Source organism: Protopterus annectens, chromosome 3.part0 (genome assembly GCF_019279795.1).
Source record: "Protopterus annectens isolate FY-2018-M chromosome 3.part0, PAN1.0, whole genome shotgun sequence".
Taxonomy (NCBI): Eukaryota; Metazoa; Chordata; order Ceratodontiformes; family Protopteridae; genus Protopterus; species Protopterus annectens.
In genome coordinates this window covers 1,966,914,521-1,966,933,492 of record NC_056731.1, presented here as the reverse complement: position 1 = coordinate 1,966,933,492, position 18,972 = coordinate 1,966,914,521, and the positions used below count along the sequence as shown (strand labels likewise).

General features: G+C 42.0%; 1 pseudogene; it reads left to right on the top strand.

Annotated features, from left to right (window-relative positions):
• Window positions 1–246: 246 nt before the first annotated feature.
• The window catches only part of LOC122797234, a 38,318-nt pseudogene continuing 19,592 nt past the window's right edge, over window positions 247–18,972 (top strand).

Here is an 18,972-nt window from a genome sequence, read left to right as displayed (position 1 = left end):
CACACAGAATATTGACATGGTGATTCTGGCACAGATAGTGACAGTCATGTGGATGCAGCAAAATCCTCACATATGGAAGAAAACTTGTTCAGCCATTCTGACAATGTGGGGACACCAGATGGTGGACAGGATGAGGCTTGCGGACAATAGACCTATGTTGAGACTTCTGCCAATGTTGACAGTTCCCACATCATGTTGATACTGCCCATCGCAGTGCATGTAGGAATGCAGCCGATGTGCATGGGCATGTGTCAGAGGCTGTCTGCCTACTCCTACAGGCAAATTAATGTTCCCAGTGACATCATGGATCTAACATCCATGCACTTGCCCATGCCAAAGATCATGTTGCACACCAACTGGGTGTGCCGCATGAAGAACAGGAGCACATGCACGGTAAGGTAATGGCATCATTGGCTGCACAGAGTTAAAGTATGTTATCTGTGGTACAGTCTGTAGAATCCTAGGCCTCAGTGCTACAGCAGTGTCATGGTACAAGCAGGGTTCTACATGCCATGACTGAAATTAACCAATTGCCACATAGGAGAGGGAGGCCACTGCTCAGCAGAACAGCCATTGCCCATTTGGCATCAATGACTATGCTCCAGCATGCACACACATCCACTGCTGGCCCATCTAATATGGACCTGACAGTCACAACCAGACAGTCAAGTCACAGTCACGCTCTTTCACCTCCACATGCTGGCATCACCCTATCAGTCTCCTCTGTGGAACAACTTGGGCCAAGTGTTTCCATATGTGGTAGAGGCAGACCAGACTGCAGAGTGAGTCATCAGTGTGGGTCCCCTAGACTGCATTAGAGAAACACTGACAGTTGATCCACCCTGTCCAACAGTGTCATTCTCACTCTATGGTGATGATGATAACTGTGCAGAACTTTGACAATGTCATCGCTCTGTGTTCATTGTCAAGTCTGTTGCCAAGGTAGTCTGACAGTTTTACTAAACATAGGTGACTTCATTTGTTACATTGCTTTATCCATCCTTTGTAGTGCTATATTTGGCTTGTGATATTAACAACAGTTCTGCATTATGTCCTGAGTTGTTTACCTGTTTGCATCTTTTTATAGTGGACAGATAGGAATGTGTTGCACAGATGTGTGTTCCTTATTGTCTGCCATACAAAAATACCACCAGTATGAATCTATATGCAAACCTGTGTCATTTCTGCCATGAGTTGATGATCTCTGTTGTGATAGATTTGTGCATGTTTTCTCATTTTAATTTCTAGTATTTTGGGTTTCTAATACCATGATGGGAATGAGCTCATTCCTAAGTCAAAGTATGACTAAAGTTCAGGAAATTAGTATTGTTTCAATCTTTGATGGTAGCCAAAAGGCTCTTCACAAGTACCTCCAATGTACCTAGATCTAACTCCTTCTGGAAGTCATATGGAGTTACATGTATTGGTATCATATCTAAATATGACTGTAAATTATTTTTATGAAACCCATTAATCTTACTACAATTGGAAATGTCTGGGTATCCTTCTTCCACATTGCCCTCATTTCTGCCTGCAAATCCTGGCATTTTATGACTGTGTGTCTCTCTGTACTCAAGACACTGCATTCACTGGGTGTAGCAATTTCAATGATCAATGCTAATCTTGTTTTCTTTTCGTGAACTACTATATCTGGTTTGCTCGCGTCTGTTTTTTAAACTGTTGGTATTGGATGAGCCCATGTGATATAAACTTCATCACATTCTATAAAGCTTTGTGGCTCATGTTTCCAATGCTTCTCGGCTACTTCAATATTATAATGTCTGCATAATCCTCAGTGCAACAGTTTTGCCACATTATTATGCCTTTCAGTATACAGGCCTTCTGGTATTAGAATATCACACCCAGCATCAAGATATGCAATTTTTTCCAATTCTGTTTTACAAAACCTGCATTTGTTCTTGACATGTTCAAAGACTTTCTATACCACCATCTATGTAGTCCACTATCCTTTGCCACCAATATTCATCTTTCATATTTTGATTTCATACTGATATATGTTATGACTAGATTTTCTGTCTGATGCTCAGTGTGTACATCTACTGGCTGATTGCTATTGGATGCAATATGTGCTGCTGTGGTGGGGCAACACCTGAACACCAATGTTTTGTGTGTGTCAGATGCTGCCATGTTGCCTAGGTCTGCACTTGTGGCCGCACTCTCCATCGACCAAGCCTGTATTTTCTGCCCCCCCATGTCCTCCTGCTCCTCCTCTGATACCTGTGGGATGTCATCTTCAGACTTCTGGGGTTCTTGGGGTAGTTCATCCGCACCTGCAGCTGGATGACCACCGTGTGTTCTTGTCAGCATGTTATGTAGCATTGAACACACCGTTATCATCAATGTTGCCTTCTCATGTGTGTATTGCAGTGCACCACCAGATGCATCCAGACATCTGAATCTATCTTTCAATGGTATTTCTCATTGTTGCATGTGCTCTATTGTAGGCATCCTAGCAGGGTTTGATGGTGTTCTATATGGGGTCATTAGCCATGCCTCAAGTGGATAACCATATTCATCTGTTGTGGGGAGTTTGGAGGGATGTCCTTAGCTTACATCCTAGCTGTGATCCTGTACTTACCTAGTAGAAGTCCCTCAGGTATTTCACTGTGTTAGGATATGGCCCTTAGACCACTTTCCCTCCATATGGCAGCATCATACAAACTTCTAGGGTGTGTTGACATGATGTTTGTTATGCTGCCATCTGCTGCACACATGAAATGGCAGCTCAGGAATGGACAGCCCTTTCTATTAATGCAACTGTCTGCTTCTGGATCAGCAGGGGTCTTGATAGGAATATGGGTGCAATTAATTTCACCAAGTACATGTGAGAAGTTTGCCAGGTTATAGAACTGCTTTATTACAGTTTTCTGCTCCATAGAGGTAGATGGAAAATGTACATAGTCATCCACCTTGCTGTACATTTTTGGCATTATTATTATAGAATATGACAAAATCCATAGTAGTAGCTTCTCTTCCTTTAGATGCCGTATAGCATACACCGAGGATTTTGAAAACAGTGTTGTCATTGCAGTTTGTTGCATTTAAATTGCATTAAGCATACATAATGTATTTTGGAATCTGATGGCCATGATCAGAATCCTTAATTATGCTATGCTGAATAGCTAAGTACTCAGACTGCTTTCAGTGTGACTTCTGAAATCGTATCCACAGCTGGTGTGCTGAAGTCTTCCTTCACCATGCTGCACTGTCCGCAAATAGCTTTTGTCATCTGGCCCACGTCAGTACAAATATATTAATATAAAAGAAAAAAATGATTGTATCATTTCCCATTGCTATCTTCATGCAGTATACATAGATTTTATTTTTAGCAATTTTCATTCTCTCCAGCATTACACAAATTGCTCAGTTCCTGCCTTTATTTAAACCTCACTCCTCCTCCTCCTGAACATTATCTTACATGTATTGTTCCCATAGATTCCATTTATTTCTTGGAAATTTTCTTTTTCCCTTTTCTAAAGATTCCATCTCCAGTTTTTATATTTCCTATACAATGTTCAATACTTCATTTACAAATTTTCATTTCCATTTCCTAGTAAATGCTTTTTTTTGTTAATATTTTTATAGCCAATGACATTAAACTTAGGAAGGTCTTACTATTTCTAAGCAATACAGCTCCTATATCCTAGTTCACTAGAATCATTTGCTTTGTTACAACTGGTAATCTTTAGGTAATTTTTAAAGGCTGCCATCTTATTACATTCTCAAAAACATATTCATAATGACCGCTTTCTTTTATGCATTATTTTAAAAAGATTTATTAACTGTTTTTCTTTTTTTTTACCACTACCCAGAAGAGTTATGTATCTGGCATAAATGCAATATGGATCCACAAGGAAAAAACTGTGGTATTAATTTTTCATACACACACACACACACACACACACACACACACACACACACACACACACACACACACACACACCACACACACACTGCGTGGTTAACCTACAGATAAATTGGAAGAATCTCAGTTCACCTGCAGCATGTATTTGTGATGCAGGATAAAAACTGAGCTCCTGGATAAACCCACACTGAGACAGGGTTGAGATGCAATCTTCTCACAGGAGTAGTCACAAGCAAAAACTCTCCCAGAGAGCCATTGTAGACAGGTTCCTTCCACCTACGTGGCAATTTTTTTTTTTTTTTTTTGCAGGCAATGCTGCAGACCACCACAACATCCATAATACCACCCTTATTGAATGTTACCAAACATAAGGACATTCTACCACAGAACAAAGGGCCTTGTACCCTCAAAGCGTCTTTGAGAACATTAGCAGACACTGAAGTGCCACAAACTGTTACAAAAGGTTCTGAGAAGGCATTGTATTGTAGAAGCAATGCCAGTGCTGAGCATAAGATAAAAGTAACAGCATCATTCTGGAATCTGGAAGTCTTGTCTGAATAGTCTGCTGTCAGGCTGTGATCTCTTACTCACTATTGATGGAGACAAACTGGGCTTCAGCTCTGTCTTGGATAGAGGCTAACTCATGTCCTCAATGACAGCAGTACAAGTGGACCAGTGAAAACTGCTGTATATATGCTGTTTGTATTGTTACGTTGCAGTTAGTTGAATTTAAACAAGTCAGCATTCAGAAAGCTTTTTTTAGATGGTTTGTGGATTTTTTGTCATGAATACCCACACTTATTTTTTTTCACTAGGCACTCCCTCTATATTGCTTCAACCATTTGGAATGGTCAGTAGAGTTCTATTATTTGTGAAGCCGACTTTTTAACGTCTAGAAATCTTTCCTAATAAAATTCATTTGCATACTACAAAATTTAGCCCTTGATCATACAACTTGAAACTTGTCTAAGCAAATTGAATTTAGATGATGACAAGAATCATTAGTGCCATGTTACAACCTGCATAGCTGACCAAGTCAGATGAGCGAGTTCAAGAGATGGAACCATATGCACAGATGAGAAAGTCATTATACAAATACAGTAGGAAACAATTTATTCTTAAGATTTTGCATACCTAGCTCTATCATTCTTTTCTTGTGTGTGCAGAGTGATTACACAAATTTCACAGATATGTTTTAGTTGATTGTCTTCACAAGTTATTCATATTCTGCAGTCAGCTGACATGTCTATTGCATTATTGCCGAGGAAATTATATCATACTTTTTTCTGAGAGAGACCTCTTTGCTTTTAATGGTCAAGTAAGCAGCATTCATTAATTAATTCCTGTTTATACACATACCTGGGGATTTAATAAAATCCGTGTAGGAATAGTGGAAGGATTACATGGAAGGTACCATGGCCATGTCTGCAGCTCCCCCTAGGCAGCACGCCTTGCATATTAATGAGAGAGAGCCATGTAACATGGTTGCAGAATCACTTAGGGGGGTGTTACAGTATCCAGAGATGAGTAACACACTCTGAAATTGATGGATATTTAGTGTATGGCAATGTAATAAAAAAGTTTAATTTTTTTTTTGTGTGTGTTTGCTCAGTGTGGCATGGCTCTTAGCTGTGGACACATGCCAGACATCTAAAAATAGAAACCTGATACATTTAATTATGAAAGTAAAGGTCAAGTTTAAGCATAACTGAGCACATTTGCATGGCTCACCATGATGCTCAGCGGTGCTTAAAAGTAGTGGAGAGATAAATGGAAAAGTATAACAGTATTTTATATGGCTAAGTAGCTGAATGGTTAGAGTGACAGCCGTAGGTGCAGGGTTCGAATGCACAGACAGGTTATTAAAATATACATTCTGATAATTATTTTAAATCCTGATGAAATATTGTGTGATAACACAGACAGGTTATTAATATTATTTTACAAATATACATTTATGAGATGTACACAGACATTTTATTAAACAGTCATTTTGCAAGTACACACAATTATGAAATATGTTATTAAATCCTGCAGTGCTGCACTCAGCTAAGCTCCGCTAAGCAAAGCTAAGCTTAGCCAAGCAGTGCTTAAACTGGGAATGCTTTAGCAGTACTTAGTTGGATTGCACATTGCTAAGCAGTGCAAAGGCCTGCTAAGCAATGCCCATTTATGCACTGCTCAGCCCAGCTAAGCTGGTTTGCACACCACTAAATATTGCTCAGTATTGCCAGTTTAAGCCTTGCTTAGCTGAGCTCAGCAGGTTTGCACAGTGCTAAGCAAATATCCATATTTTTAAAAATGGCCCAATGGTGGCAAAGGGCAGCAAAACAGCCGTATTTAAGTTGAACAGGTAGAAATACATCCAGAACCTGTTGGCTTTTGACCCATGCAGGAACTATGGCAGGAGTTGAAGAGGGTGCGTGCTTCTGGGCACCTTGGTGGGGCATTCTGGAGTCCAGGGTTATGGTTAGACTTCTTGTAAAAAAACATGACATCCAGCTGCTGCAGAGCCAGTACCAGGGGTCAAAATACAAATTGGAGGCCTGAGACCAGCTGGCATGTGACCTCACCAGTGAAACTGATATCCCCCGCACAGGTGAGCAGTTGCATCACCATTTTGATGACCTGAAGCATAGGAAGGGGAATCTCTTGGCCACTTAGATCTAAGATGCCTGGGATGACAATGCCCCACAAGTTAGTGAGTATTATTGGCATTGTTTTACCAATAACTAATATGTATGTGTGATAGACAGGTACACATAATGGTGCGTTTCTCTCTCCACACCTGCAGAGGAGACAGCTCACAACCAGGAGGCCCATGCAGGGCACCTGGCAAGGTTGCGACATGAGTGTTGGGAGTACAGATGCACCTTGCAATCTATAGTCGTATACACAAGAAAGAGTACAGTAATAACTGCCAGTATGTATATTCTGTTTTGAGTGGACTGCATAGACCTGGACTGATATAAGTGAGTAATGGCTGGTACAGTTCAATAAAGATGAAAGCATGAAACCTGCTAATGTTAAGGAAATAAAGTTACTACTGCATTAATAATGTTAAGGATATAAACATTTCTACTACATTCATAATGTTAAGGAAATAAAGTTCTACTGCATTCATAATGTTAAGGAAATAAAGTTCAACTGCATTCATAATGTTAAGGAAATAAAGTTACTACTGCAGTAATTGTGGAATTACAGCTGTCTTGCAACACCTGCATTATCTGAAATGTTCATCAATAAAGACTGTTAGATGTATACCAATTACTGCATGATGCCATCCCTAATAGAGCTATGTTGTGCAAAATGTGTGTATTTTCAGCTGTTGGTCTAGAAATTGAGTATTACAAGTGCTGTGAAGTAAACATGGGAATAAAACCATGAAGTGACTGAAGGTTGGCTGATAAAGACTGTTTTGCTAAAGTGTAGATGTGGAGCTGTACTACAAGATATAATGCATTATGATATTTGTTCTGCACTGAGATCTGAAACTAGAACAGGAATGGCTAAGATATAATAGTGTGTATCTCAGGATTGCTTGTGTTAACCATTGCATTTCAGTTATATGCATTCCTGAACTTATTTACGCTGCTGCAGGCAAGTATGAAACTGTTAATAGCTGTAGACTGCAAATATACCATCTGCAACTGTATATGAGTCAGGTAGGCAAACCAGCACTCCAATATGGTCTATACACATCACACACATTTCCACCTACTAGGGGTTAATTGTTGACACCTGCATTCCATGTATTAATGCACAGTTTGCCTACTATCTCTGTCAAGCATGAATCTCATGCATGTGTGTTCAAGTGTCAATGCAGTCTTGTATAACACTCTATCCCACTTATTGTTCTGTTCCATATGCTATGCAATGTTATCTTACTGGGTTATTTGCAACATCCTGGCATGTTATTATAACTAATGTTTAAATGTTCTGTTCATTATTAACCTATACACTGTGAAAAACCTCAACACCATAGCTCAACTGTGTAAGCTGTTTCCTGGCAATCTGCCTAACCTACCTCAGCCAGCCATGGCATTGGGTCCCAGCACATTTGGGACACAGACTGGTGCTTCCCCCACTGCTGTTCCTGCACCGCATATGGGTGGAACTGCCTCAGGAGATGGGGCCCATCCCCCCAGGACTGGGCACAGAGAGGGAGTTGTCACCCAGTGACAGCTACCAGAGATGTGTATAGGATCATGCACCATGGGTTTGACGATCACCTGTGTCAGATTGAGGGCAGACTGGCCAACCTGGAGGGGCAGGCAGGCCCCAGCACCCAGCCTCAACACAGTCACCTTTGGGACTATGAAGGAGCACTCATGACTACCCATGGGTAGGGACCTCAGTCTCACTGCTGCCGTCTGGGGGCACATGGCTCTCTTATTCCACAACATCCTCCCCGTCCAAGGTGTTTACCCCCTCAAGTGTCATACACCACCCCTGTATGCTGTCTTGTCTGTTTTCAAATGCTACCTTTCCTGCCCAACTTATCTCCCCACACTTAACTATATCCTTTCCCTAACATTCCACTCTCTCTTTTAAAAAAAAAAATGGGCATCTGTCCCACAAAAAAAATCACTCCATACATAGCTCTCCATTTCACGCCTGTGTCCACTGGACACACTTTAATCATTACATGCATGAATCAACACATTTATGATGCCTTCAGGGGCTCCAAATTGTCTGCAACCTGCATAGCTGTCGCTGTAGAAGAAATGGAGAGCTATGGTCTTTTCCTACACCTGTTCTCCACATCCCTACCTGCTTTTCAGTATTTTTTATCCCCTTGCTTGCCCCATTTCACCACTTTCCTATCACCCCCTTTTTCTTTTCTTTTTTTAAAATTAGCATGGGTTTAAGGGGAGCTATGTGGCGCACCACATCGTGGCGTGTCGAGCAAACCCATGGATACCCCCTTAAAACTGCTTTAATCTTCTTCTGTGTTTCTGACACTGGTAGGCTCATCAGCAAAATAATCACCCTTGCCAAGTATTGTACCTGGGATCCTGTCAATTACAGCATAGTGCATTAGTCCACTAGGCCACTCAGCTCTGAAGTGTAGCAGGTGTTTCCATAAAAATATCCTGATTGTCAGTGACACACTGCTTGTACATATAACGGGAAAAATTACAGTGTACTTGGGACTGTGATGCAGACACCAAACCAGTGCACAGCCAAATAAATGTTGATGGATGCATGTGAGGCCCAGGGTATCAGGTAGAACTGACAACTGCACAGACTATTGCAGAATGGCCACAGTTGTGCTACCTACTTTTGGCATGGTTATCACAAAACCTGTTCTGTGTGCTGAAGTACTGGCAAGTCAGCACAGACTGAGATTAAAAAAGCATGACAGACAGTTCAGTGTTGCACATCATACCCATGTGAACAAACATGGTCATGCGAATCCTGTGCAACAGATTGTATGCATGCACATATGTCTTGCAAATACACCTGCCATAGTATTGACTTAGTAGCTCAATCTGTTACATTCCTAGCATGCTTTACATTTTGCCACCCACAATCCTGGCTTCCATTACAGTCTGTTGCATGTCAAGTATATGCTTGTCAAAGCAACAAATAAATGACCGAGCTGTACAATTTTAAGCAGAACTGGTTGCTGCTACTGCAGTCATTGGCACCCATATTAGCATGTCAAAGGCCTGTAGGTTGAGACACACTTCACAAATATGTATAGGCATCCTAAATGTTGCCTACCACTCTCTGGATGGCACTATTACATAACATAATTACCAGAAGCACATGCCTCACCTAGACTGTTATGGGTACCCTCAACCTGGCTATGCTGTGACAACAGAGCTGACACTGCTCCCTCACTGACATATACAGCTTGCTGTCCCCCAATATGTTCACAATCCCCAGTATGACTCCTGGGCAGAATGCAGCAGCTGCAGCCTGCAACATATGTGGCAGTATGTTGAGCTACCTGCTACAGACCTACCATACCTCCCAACCACCTAGAACATGGGATCCACACAACACCCATACATAAAGGGGTGGGGTGGTCAAGTGACAGGGACATGTGTCACAGTCTTCCCCTACAAACATACACAGCTGATAGACCAGCAGCTACTGCAGCAGCTTGCATATTCTAATGCAAATGATGTATGACACTCACATCTGTCTGTTCCCTACTGAACTCAACTCACACGGTTAGACAGTAAACTGCCACATAATCAGAAAGTCTGTTCACAATGGCCAAACATAGCATGTAAAACTGTGGACATACCACATAAATCCAGAGAGTAGAATATATTTTACCTACCCCCTGTGATGCTGAAGTCCCCACACCTCAATAATGTCTATCTCACAGACCAGGAAAAGGGCCAAGGCCTAGATGAAGGCCTTAAACATAGCACTGTGGTGCCATGCCATTGGCTAATTAAAATGCAATGCAGCTGTTCTGGATGCAATTAGCAGGTGCGAGCCACAGATTGGTGCACAGGCAATCACCTGTTCATGAGCATTACCTACAAAAGGCTGCCTATGGTAAACATGTCAGTGACTTTCTTTACGTAGATAGACTGCAATATTATAAGCATAATATTACAAGATTTTCTGCACAAAAAGGAGTACAGCACCATACCAACTATGTAATAGAACTCCCCATGTAATGAGACACAGATGGGAGAATGCAGTTATGGGAAATAGGGATTACAATGGTATGTCTGTGGTACATATCTAGGAATAACATGTTGCTGTTAGGCAGCTGTCCAGCACCTACATGCTTCCTTTTTGGCTCTGTCTGCTCTGACATACATCACAGCTCTGGCCCTCTGAGTCCCTCCAGCAATGGTCGGCTCATGTATGAATGCTACTTTTAGACAATAGTGACAGTAAGTACTGGCGGACACAGCTGGCATATCACATGATGTACTGTCAGTCAGCTCCTCCCAGTCTGTGAATATCACACAGGCATAGTTCAAACATTGCCCTAGTGTCCCTAACTGCTCCTGATGTACTCTGGCTATGTCACTGTGTACTCCACACCTGTATGTCATTGCTTGAGAGCTATGGCTAGAATACCTGTTGACCCCCTAAAGCAGGACAGAAAGTTTTAACCAATAGTAATTGGGGGACATAGGCCCAGCATCAGCAACATAGTGTACATAACAAGCATACAATGTAAGGGAATGAATATAATACCAGATATTAATGTACCTTAACTACTTTCTGAGGGGTATGGTGTGTCACAGCCAGATTCTCCACAGTCTGGGAACAACCATTACGTATTTTCCAACTGTCTGCCAGACATCCACATTTGTCTGGCAGAGGGTCTACATATATCAGGCACATGTACACATCCTGGAAACATATGTGTACTGCACATGTTGGACACCTACAGAGAGGATACCCTACAGCACATTTGCAGTGTTGTCTGGCATTGGGTCACACAGATGTTGCTGGACTGTCCCCATTCACTTGTATTACCACTCACCTATTTGTCAAATGTCTGTAGGACATGGAACTGGGACATCGCCCATAGGGGACACATCACAGTAGATAGCAGTGATGGGTGTGGAGACATAACAACACAGTCCATCACAGCACACAGGGCCATAACTGGTATACCTAGGATCATAGGGGGTTACTAGGCTATTGGCTCTGAGGCCCTCATAAGCTTAGCCCAGAGTTTAACCCATGTTTATGCAAGTCAGCACCCAATGCCTCAGTCCAACAGGGACACAGGTGGTATCCCAATGGTGCATGTCCTGTTTACAATCCCGTTATCCAGGTTTCATTTAAAAATGGGTAAAGAGGTACTCTGCCTGATGTGGATGGGGTGTGCACTCCACAGCTGTGTGATTGTCTGGGAGATACATCTGACCTGCCAACAAGTCCTGTTGATGTCACAGACCAGGTTGAGGGCATGTGTGCAGGTTACTTGAGTGGAGCTTGACTTGCGCATGTACAGCATTCCCATCAAGGTGGAGTCCATGATCACCTTGTATGCCAAACAGAGTTCTCCCCTGAGAAGTCATTATGAAACTGGGTAGAGGGATAGGGCTTTTAGCCAATCTGTGTATGGTAGATGTTTGAGGCCCTGGTATTGCCTGGTAAGGAACCTCTGTGGTATCCCCAGCTGCTGCATGTGCTTTGCGAGGTACATGACAAAAGGGGCATTATATTCAATAATGGACCTTATTAGGGAGGAATACAGGGATGTTATGACCTCCATGTCCCTGGATGAGATAGCCTTATGTATGAGGTGAGCCATTGTAGAAGGCTTTCCTTGCAACGGAAGCAACATGGTGTTCAAACGTCATGGTGCCATCAACCTGTGTGCCCAAATCCCTCATGACTGATTACATGCTTAGGACATTGTTAGTAATATGATCCCAAAGGGGATGACACTGCATTTTGTGGTATACTGCCTGAGACCATGTGTCTGGCACCACTCATGTGTCTGCATGAGACCCTCTTGGTGGATGTCCATACCACTAGAGGATTTGGTGACAGCACCAAGCATCCAGTCTACTGCAAAATTTGGTCGACCATAGCCCAATGGTTGTATCCTGCAACTCAGAAGAGTAAATCACACATAACAGAGGGCCCAAGACAGAACACTGGGTTATGCAGCTAGTTACGGGGCTGCCGCTTGAGATGGCTTCCCCTATATTGACTAGGTGAGTGCTGTCAGTGCGCCAGTGTGCTACCCATCTGGTAACATATGGATTGATGCCTAGCTGAGAGCATATACCTATTATGGCCAAGTGGGGAATACTTTCAAAGTCTTTGGCCAGGTCAAGGTAGGCAGTGTGCACTGTCTCCCTGTCATCCATGGCTTTGGTGTCTGTGTCAAAGAAGTCAACCAAATGTAACAGACATGATCCCCCCTTGACAAAGCCAAACTGTATGTGGTCGAGTGTGTGGAGGTTGCCAATTTCCTTGTTAATGAGGTTCATGATAATCTGTTCCATAGCCTTGCAGATCAGGCAAGTTAGGCTTGTGGGTCTATAATGTGCTGGATTGGTGGACGCTCCACCTTAATGTAAAGGGATGACAGTGGGTGTCCTCCACTCAGCTGGGACAAAGGCAGTATTCAGGCTTTGGTTGAATACAGTGCCTAATGGTGCTGCAGGTTTATACTTGAGGTAATGTAGAATGAATTCTGCAATGTGATTAGGTCCCATTGAGGCTGTATTCCATGTCTTTGAGATGTCATTAATGACCTGTTCCCTTGATCTAAGGGAAAGGGGGCAGATACTGAGGATGTCCTGATGTACTGATGGGGGGGGGGACAGGGGCTGAAGCTTCCACTGACTCTGTCAGGCAACGAGTGTGCTATACCTACAACACTTGTATATCTGATGTCCTTGACCACCACTTCTGAGCAGATCTGGGTGCTTTCTTTGAGGATGCAGACATATGTGAAGGAGATATGACTATTTGTAGTGGATGTCACCAATGTGAGCTTAGAATTTGCTTTGCAGGATTTCAGTAGTGCTCTTATTTACTTGTTCAGGCTAAGGAGACATTGCTTCAAATCGGGCACCTGCTCCTTCTTGGTCTTGGACAGCAATATTTAACTCCTGTTATAGAGTATATTTATTGCACAATGTCCACCAGACAGGTTTACTTATCTTTGCAGATGATAATGTAGTCCTGTCTGGTATACCTGACTCCATGCATCGATGCAAATGTACATATAGTGCTTTGGTGTATTTGTGGATATAGGTGCCAGTTCCTACAGAGGGGGCAGGGGCTGTGAAGCTGTTTATACCATCCCTCAGGAGGCTGTAATCACCTTTGGAGATATTTGTATGCCTGACTCCAGCTAAATGGGTATTGTGGGAGATTGTGACTGCAAACATGACCGCTTTATCGTTGGTTTTACTACAGGGGATGATACTTTAGGGATGCTGCAGTGGTTACCCATGTTGTTTAATATCAACTCCAGGAGATCTTCACCTCATGTAGGGGTAGCAACTAGCTGTTCCAAGGTGTTTGCATTACCAAATTCCATGAATCTCTGGGCATTTGTGTGCTGGCATGAGTAGTTCTTCCAGTCTATGTTTGGCTAGTTAAAATCACCCAGGATCAGAGTACGGAGTCAAATCCTGATAGAGTTGAACAGGTCCATATAGGCAGAATGGGCGTCCTGGTCACATGTGGGGGCCAGTAGCTAGCTTTGATTTGAATAGGGGTCTTGGCAATGGTTAACTGCACCTGGAGTGTCTCCTGTGTATCTTTCTGTTTGACCAGCCTGGAGGTGTGTGTCTTCCATATATAGTGAAACCCCCACATCCCTTGGCTTTACTGCCCACACCTTGGGGTCTGATTGTATGATAGGATGGGTGACCATGTAAGGCTGGGGTGCTCTCTGCAGCTTTGAGCCATGTGTCTGTGACTGCACAGATGTCAGCATTTTCCAGGGTTAAGAATGCTTGCAATGAGTGCAGATTCATGTTTAGACTCCTAGTGTTTAGCAGCATGGCCTTCAATTGTGATTTGTTGACAGTTTTATGTTGGTAGTGTTAATGTCATCACTTTTCCTAATAAAGGCACTATGGGGGTGGCAAGAACCATGGCCAGCAGCCTGATGGCCAGGTGAGACAGATGAAGGCCATCTTTGGCAAAGCATTGTGGTCTGTTGATCATATCATTCCAGGCTGTCAGGTACTGGATCCCCCTTGAATGGCACCAGAAACCAAGCCAATTGTTAAGATCAATCATTTCCTGATTGTATTGCACCATCATTCTGAGTGATGGAAGAATGCTGCTTAAGGCTAGGGACATACCTGCATGGGACACATAATCAGTGGGGTCAAACATGTCTCACTTCATATAATCCAGGGATGGTATGTCTCAGGTCAGGCCCATCATCATAGACTATGACAGACTCATAAAAGTACCTGTTGTTGAGAGACAGCAGTGCATATTTTTTTATGGAAAATTCTGACACCTGATAGACAAGTAACCGTGACCTTCCCCATATACAGCCTGGTGAGAGGCACATCCATGTGTCTCACAATGGAATCCCCTATGACTAATATGCTTGATTTATGGTGACACCTCAGTGGTTGTGGGACACAGCTGTGTGGCTATGCGTGGTATGTGGTGTGGAATGAGGTGGATTTTACATATATTTTTGCCTCGGAGGTCTCCTTTGTTTGGGGATGTTTATGTTGAGGACCTCCGCATACGTGGGTGTGTGTTGTCTAAGTGTGGGTGGTATGTGAGGTGTACAGATTGTGTTGACAACCTTTTTTGGTGCCAGATATGTGGGCTTGAGAGGGAGATAGCATGGACTGTAGTTCCGAATGTCACTGCATCTCACACAAATTGTGTTCCTTGGGGGTGTTTGTAGATGGCTGTCTGTGTACATGAGGCAGTTGCTACACTGTGTCAAGATGCTCATATCAACCAGACTGGCAGGGGAAACTGTAGGACATTGTCCAGCCATATATGTCAGAATCTGAGGGAGGAAGGCCAGGGAGACTGAAGGGGTGGGCCTACAGTCCAGGTGCTTAAAACAAAAGTAGGAGGCTTACATTACTGCATGCAATGTATACAGGCTATAAACAAGCAGTAATAGGTGCAACAGAAAAGATGCAGTTGAACACCTTAGAGAACATGCAGCATGTAGCAGGAAATGGCAGGATGAGGAGGGAAACCCATGATGTCTTGCCACTATGTTGCTGATAGCCACATACATAGTGTGGTGATAGATGGTGGGGTAAGATGTGGAAGTTAGCGGAGGATAGTGCTGGCAAATGTGGATGTGCAGGGTGTGTATATAATGGGGAGTAATGTATGTGGTCCTGTTATGTGTTCCCCTCTTCTTGTCTTTCAGGAGCGATGTACAGATGGAGGAAACCACCTTTTTCTGCAGCCAAGAATGAAGGTATAGTTAACGGCCACAGACTGCATCATGCCATCCTGCTGTTGAGGAGTCACCAGAATCAGGAACAACATGCTGCACTGTGGCAGACCTCGTTGCATCAGTAAATCATGTAGGGCTACAGGAAAGAAGCTATGAGCAGGTCCAACACCAGGCCACAGATATGATAAATGCTGTACAGCAAAGGGACATAGCTGTGGCCAGGGACTGTGCTGGCACTGGTGGATATTTCTGTACTGCTGTCAGGACTGAAGCAGGAAACAAACAGTAAGATGTATATTGGTCTTGTCAGAAGTGAGATCTAAACGTGTCTGTTAAAACTGAAGAGCAATGCAGACATGTTATTTTGAAATACAAAAAAAAGATCAGTTATTTGCACTTGCATGCAGTATACTACTCTACCTTTATTACAGTCTGTCATAAATAAAGAGGAAGTTATACCACTGTCTTATAGGAAATAATATTTGTTTGCTAGTGGTAGAGCTTGTTCTTCCAATTAAAAAAAAATGTGCTGGCATACAGTGTTTAAAATCAATTTGTTATAGGTGTAAGAGAAGTAGTCAAGGTAAAAAAAAGAGTTCACTCTGGATTAAAATGTACCTCAAGCATAAACAGCAGCTGAGTTACCACATCTCTGTGTCCATATATTTATTAACTAATATAATGTTGTAACAAAGTATCATTAAGATAGTTGATGATAATTGCATATTTTGTACCAGTGTTATAACAAATAATTTAGGATTGTTAAGCTAGGTAACACCTATTGTGATTTAAATTAGATCTGCAGAAATCCAAACCCTCTCATATGTTGTGAAAAAGCACATTATATCTACAAGTAATTTTGGTTCTAATACTTCACACAATTAAAAAGATTAACTGCACCTGAAACTAGAGCTGGAAATGCATATTTGGATCAGTGTACATTTAAGCTGAGTCATTAATGGAAATGGGAATGGGAAAGCCGTTTAAGTAATGTAAAACTCAGCTGCAGAACTGAGTTGCTGCTAGTAGTAAAAGAGGTAGCAGCAGAGGACACAACATAATTAACAAAGAAAAATGAGGAAGGAGAAGAAAATAGTAACAGGAGAATAGGAAGGGCACAGAAGTAAATGTGACACAGATGAGCTGTGCAGGCAAGAGCATTAAAATGGCAGCATGAAAAACAAACAAATTAGAAGCATGTGGAAGGGAGATGACAAAAAGGAAAAAAGGAAACATCAAATAAGGCTTAGACAAGTGGGCTATGAATATAGAAAGGATGAACAAAAATAATTCAACAAAATAATGTCATCAATGATAAAAAGAATACAAAAAGCCACTGGGAAAATTTCTGAGGTTACCAAGGCCTTGGGATCACCTTTTAAAAAGAACAGAAAGGAATAGAGAATGCTGGAACAGGAAAAGCAAAATAAAATAAATTACATCAGGGTGATGTTAATCAATGCCAGGACCATAAGAATAAGATGGCTGAGCTGGAAACATTAATTGTGTAAAATCAGGTTGATGGATCTGAGATAATGTAAACATGAGGCATTAATAGGAGGGGATGGAACACTGTGGTATCAGGCTACATGATGCTCAGAAAGGACTGGGTATACAAGGAATGAGGTTTGGTGGCACATAACCTAGCAAAATAAATGGATGATGTAACAGAACATAAACAGATAGAAAAAGCAAAAAAGAGTAGAAGTCAACAAGAGGACAGAGAGGAGGGAAGGAATGGAACCAGGTACAAGCTGCAATGAAATAAAGGTTTCATGAGTAAAATAAGAAAATGATACGAACACATCCTCTACAGACCATCTAATTCAATGTGAGTAATGTTCTGTTAGTCTAGAATGAAATAAAGTGTAGAGCAAAGAAGGGGGTGGTTAACATGACAGGCCTCAGTTTTCAGAGCTGAATTGGAATATCTTAAAAATGAAGACTGATAGAAACAGACTGGGTTGAGATACTCTGTCTGAAGGAATTTAAACAAACACTGTCATCTGAAACAGGAAAGGATGACTCACCAGTCTTGATCTCTCTAAGGAGAATGAGAGGCAAGATCTTCTGGTCAGAAATTCACAGGGTAATAACAATTATGTAACAATGTGCTTCCCACTAGGTATAAAGAAGGCAACAGAAATGCTCTGATACATCATGGCCTGGGATTATAGGGAATTACGCCAAAACGGAGTAAGGGAAGTATAAAACTGATCACAGAATATGGTTAAAAACCATAATGGCAGAAGAAAAAACATAAAAAGAAGCAATTTGGTATAGATGCAAAAGGTGAAAAAACAAATGTGATTTTGTTTTCTAAGAAGATAAGGAGCGATATGAGAAAAAAAGAAAAAAGATGCAAATACAAAAGGATCAAAAACCCTAACACTTGGAAAAGATGTGTGCAAGCTACTGATAAAGCAATTAATTGCACCAGAAGGCAAAGGTAGGATTAGAGAAAAGATTAGTGACAGGCATTAAGACAGAAGAAAATGTCTTCAAATATACAAGGGGAAGGAAAATGACAAGGAGGTTCAATAATGCGTACGATAACCCCCGGATTTACTAATCTGCTGTGCAGGACTAAGCGGCAGTTTAAGAGGAGGACGGCAGCGCGCCATGCATATTAATGAAGGTGCGCTGCCTGAGCTCCAAATCCTACACTGAGTGTGGACGAGTGCAGGGGGTGTGTCTGAGAGCAGAGCTCTCAGAATAAACATGCCCCTACAAAGCAGAACAGAAGAAAGTGTAAATAAATGAGCGAGACTGCTCATAGGTGTTTGCATATCCCCACCAACAGTCCCCATGTGTTCAACAGCAACAGTACATTGAAATAAAATGAAAAAACCCTTGTATTTATTTTTTTCAAAACCCGAAGTATAGCTAACCTTAGGTGCACGGGTTTGCCCATCGCTTAGCTACGGTTAAAGCAGCTGAAAAGGCTGAAGAGGATAACAAGGAATATATATGCAAATGAAGCAGCACAGCAGTAGTGTAGTGGTTAGAGCATCCACCAATGAACAGGCATTCCCGGTTCGAGTCCCACTGCAGCACGTATCATTTTCCATGTGAAATCTGTATATGAACATATTTCTACATCCTTTTGCCATATAACCTACATAATAACATTTAAATGTGAACTGGAGTACTACATGAAATGCACATGTGAAGTCTCAGTGTCATAATGAATAAAGCACTAGTAAGCAGGTTTATGCACAAATAA